The sequence below is a fragment of the Pyxicephalus adspersus genome, chromosome 5, assembly GCF_032062135.1.
Source record: "Pyxicephalus adspersus chromosome 5, UCB_Pads_2.0, whole genome shotgun sequence".
NCBI lineage: Eukaryota > Metazoa > Chordata > Amphibia > Anura > Pyxicephalidae > Pyxicephalus > Pyxicephalus adspersus.
The window spans coordinates 4,710,853-4,715,570 of NC_092862.1; the positions used below are offsets into that span (position 1 = coordinate 4,710,853).

The 4,718-nt window shown below is 44.2% G+C and overlaps 1 protein-coding gene across 1 annotated transcript in view; it reads right to left on the bottom strand.

Moving 5' to 3' along the window:
* The window catches only part of LOC140330458 (alanine aminotransferase 2-like), a 22,434-nt gene extending 17,997 nt beyond the window's left edge, over positions 1-4,437 (bottom strand). Inside the window, exons 1-2 of the mRNA XM_072410596.1 lie at positions 4,417-4,437; positions 503-590 (exon numbers count right to left, since the gene is read on the bottom strand). The gene's annotated coding sequence lies outside the window, so the exon portion shown is untranslated. The remainder of the gene's footprint in view (positions 1-502; positions 591-4,416) is intronic.
* Between the last annotated feature and the right edge of the window lie 281 nt (positions 4,438-4,718).

Genomic DNA, 4,718 nt, shown 5'->3' on the forward strand with positions numbered 1-4,718 from the left:
CGATATCTATCAACAGGTGGCATCACAGCACCACCATGTTTATCGTCTGGATATCATCTGGAGACCAAACTGGCCAAAATAACAGAAACCCTGCATTTTTAGCAGAAATGGGCATGCTTTTTTTATTTCCATATGGAACATGTTACAGACAACTGTAACATTTCTGCATTTTGTATCTGAACAGTTTGCCAATAGTGAACATAAAGGTGATGAGTCTCATTTATTCAGTCTCATTTATTTATTCTTAGGAGAACCTAGGTGAGAAAGCAAACCCGGAATGGATTTATTGGAAATCATTTGCTATTGGCTATGATATTGCTATTATATATCAGTTGGCTAATTCTGGACCAGATCCATTTCAGAATTGCTGGATCACCCAGGTTCTCCCATGATAGTCTATCTTGGTAAGTCTAGGGGAGCTTTAATAAATTAGGCTCAATGTGTACTGGGAGACATATGAAAGAGGCCATTGAGGACCACGGCTTCTAAAAACACATGTTACCTGTGGCTTCAGACACTGGTTTAGAATAAAGCTATACATCTGGAGTTCTGACTTCACTGTCTGCCTGCTTTTATTTTTTTGCAGGGACCTAAAGCAGATTAAAAAAAAAATATGCATTAGCAATTTTATTATTTCTTTCACTACAGATTTTTGTTGAGGCAATAATCACATGTGGAATACACATACACCTCAGAAGAACCTCAGGGGGGGCGCACAATTATCTTTCCACTCCCCAAATTGTGACATCACTGAACTGGTGGGAGGTCCTAATGTGATTGGTGGACAGTGTGCTCCTTAAACAGTCATTGTGTTCCGGTAATAAAGACGTTAACGGTCCCATATTTGTATATGTGACCCCTAATAGATGGATTGTGGTCACCATGAAGATGGTTGAAGATTTCATACATTAAAAGGTTTATGTTCCTTGACAGTAACCACGGGAAAAGGGCTGAGGATGCTCCGTGTGGGCGGTACCATAAGCTGAGCCGGCCCATAGCCCAAAACAGGTATTAATATGACATTACCAATATCAGAACATGAGATGTGTCGGAGCTTTATGCAGTGTGACACAATCCATCAGCAATGTCCACCACCTACCGAGGAATGTCTCCTCTGGACTGTCCAGCAGTGGCGATTATTGGAGTGCGATGACTCCTAAAAGATTAACTCCATAAGAATTATACACACACACTAGACCTGGGCAGCTATGCACTGAATACTACAATGAGTGTATGGGATCTCAGAGGACTCACTGCCGGGATGCCTGCAAGCTGTAATCATAATCAATTTGGTCTCATGAGTTAATGAGCAGGGGTTTCTATTTTTCTGGCCACATGGTTTATAATCATCTTGCACAGTGGAGAATCTGGTCTGTATGTGACTTGGCACCACTTCAGTTACAGTTATACAATAAGTACGACACATGCTCGTATTACAGTCGCCTCTGCGTGACTCATCCCTTTCAGCCTCCAAAGTTTTTCCCACTATTTTGTACAAAACCTGAAAATAGAAAATTCCATGATGAGCGGCCATGTGTGGAAAAAGTGTGACTGTATGAGAATGGAGATGGTGGTATAGCCAGCCATCTATAAAGCTTCTATTATTATAAAGCCAGGGATCCTCCCCAAGCAATGATTGGAGAGCTCCTTGGGGGTGGAGCGTGACCTGTAACTTGAAATATAAGTTAGGATGTGTGTAAAATGGTCATCCCAGCTATGCAGTTAGTTGTCAGTACCTGTGGATTTGCAGGGCCCATGTGGCCCCTAGATGAAGAACAGTGAGACCAGCTACAGGACAGAGGCACCACCCACTGACCCTTGAGTAGATGTGCTATCACAACTGAAGAGGATTCTGGGGCCACATGTCATGCTGTGTGCTGCACTGTTTTTCCTACCTGGAATTATGCAGTCAGTAAATGGTGCCCTGTAGCTAGTCTCACGGCACTTCACCTAGGGGCCATATGGGCCCTGTACAACCAGAAATACTGAAAACTCACTGCACAGCTGGATGCATAGATAAACATTTTACATACATCAACATATGTTCCTAGTCTACAGGTCAGGCTCCACCCCCAAGGAGCTCTCACACCAATCAACCACAGGTACTAAAAACTCACTGCACTTCTGTGCGAAGCTGAATGTTAGGCTCCACCCCCAAGGTCCTCTCAAATCAATCATTGCTCAGGGGCGGATCCCTAAATGTAAACCAGTATAATAATAGAAGTTTTATAGTTGGCTGGCTGCAACCTCCCAGGAGTAACTGTACTAGTTTCCCTGGGATATGGCCCCCAGTACTCTTCAAGGCCGCTTTCCTTGGGATTGCACTCCTAGCTTTTTTAATGATTGGGCTCTCAGTTCTCCTATGATTCTTCTACCATTGTGTGTCATTGTTGCCACCAGTAGCACTGTAAAGGGGCCTTATAGCAAAACTATGGGGGACCCCACTTCTAAATTTGCATGTAATGTAATTTCTAAAGTGATACTAAATATTAAGATGGAGATTACCAAAAGGAAATAATATTTTTTTCAATTTTATTGACAAAATCAAACTCCACCATATAATGGTGGGGCCCCTAATTTCTCTGGGTCCACAAATAAGTCACATGGTTTCCCATGGCATTCTTGGGCTCTTTATGTCCTTTCCATACATGCAGTGAACTTGTCACAAAGTAACATAAACACAATATATACAAACAAATCGCAAAGATGATGGGCCAGGTGTGATGACCAGGCTAAAGATCTTACAGTCCCAGTCATGGCAGCCCTGCCTGTAATGGCCTGGCGCAATGCCTTGGTTTAGAGTCCGGTCTTTTCAAACTTGCTAGTAACATCCTGGTGTGACTCCTCGGCTCAAGAGCTTACACTCCCAGCCTTGGCAGACCTGCTGATACTGGCCTGATGTGATGTCTTGGTTTACAGTCCAGTCTCCAGCTAGTACCATCCTGGTGTGACTCCTCGGTAGTAGAGCTTACAGTCCAAACTTGGCAGATCTGCTGGTACTGGCCCGTTGCTGGTTGCCCATAATGAGTGGGGTAAAAGTAAGGATAAGGGGAAGGAAAATTATGGGCAAAGGCTGATTGAAACTTTGATAGTCACTTCATATTCAGAACATTTATATAGCACCAAGTTTTCAGCAAGCGAACTGCAATCAAATGAGAACTGTAAATAATTATACAATTTTAAAGTTTTTTTATATCATGTTTGAGGTTATTGTTAAATAAAGTTTCATATTTTGCACAAATTTTTGTATTTCCCGTGTTGGCCAAGTGGAGGGTCTGAGCCAAGGTAGCAAGGGAGCTGGGTGCTGCAAGTGTTGGGTTTGGGATAAACGGCAAGGTAGCCAGGTGCAAAGGTGGACCAGTCTAGCCAGAAGCGGAGGGTAACGCTGCAATATCACCTGGCTCCAGTTTTGGATAACCTACCTTTGTAGCTCCTTGGGCCCACCTTAGAGGAACTGCAGCATCACCTCCCTCCCTGTATATAATAGAAATATGTATATCTTATATCTGCCATCTCAGAGGAGTGGCAGAACCACCTCCAGTGTATGAAACACCAAGAACCCCAATTTCCTCATTGGACCTCCAATGTTTACAATATAACTATGTACCCTTCATATGTCCTTACCACCCATAAAAAGTGGCAGGGCCCCCTCCAGTGTGTCCTCCCTGTCCTGCCCCCGCTCCTGTAAGTATATTATACTATATGTATATGAAATATGTGAGCCCCGCCTCTGAGGAGCTGCTGCTTCCCCTACAGTCCTGGGATGCAGGTAAATAGAGCACAGAATGGGACTTCCTAGTCCATTCAGGGGTATGTAGTAAGGTCAGCAGAGGCAGACCCTGTTTCTTGGGTGCAGCAGAGTATCCCCTCTTACAGGTGAGCTTCACTGCCCATCACAGGTAACTTCTCCCAACAATCCCCAAACTCCTAACACAGATTTACCCCAATTTCACACTCCTGGCCAATCACAGCCCTTCTTCTGTGGTTGTCAGGCAGATTTAGACCATAATGCCTCTCCCATTGGTAATTTTCAGGGGGTATTTTTATTAGTTCCTGATTAATAGAAAAGTGTAAGGTTACCATAGTAACCACACCTTTTGGCTCCAAGCCTTGTCAAGGGCAGCATAGCTATGACTCTGCCCGGATATATAACAACATGTCATGCACTATACACGCATATAACGTGTTCGGATGCCAGACATTTAATAAAAATCTAAAAAACCTGTACACCACACATGTGTCAGGTCTCGTGACGCCAGACAGTCTGACCAATTAGCGTGCATCGTGGAAAGGTGCATGCTGATTGGCCGCTGAAGTTGTCAAGAGATCTGTAAAACCGGAAACGACGCTCCGGACAAGAGTTTTATAGTTTTGCACCACGTAAATAACCCCTAATGTGAAAAATAACAAACTGACCCTGGCGAACAGCATTCTATAATTCCGAGTTGTCACGAATTAGATCAAGAGCGGAATCAACAATAGCGTCCATAGCAACCAGCCACTTCCGGTACAAAGCATTCTGGGTAATTTCTTGTCCACGCCCAGCGCTGGGCACCGTCTATGATTTAGTAGTGAGCGGGTGGCACCCCCTGTACCGGGCACAGTCTATGTATTAGTAGTGAGCAGGGGCACTCCTAGCACTGGGCACAGTCTGTGTATTAGTAGTGAGCAGGGGCACTCCCAGCACTGGGCACAGTCTATGTATTAGTAGTGAGCAG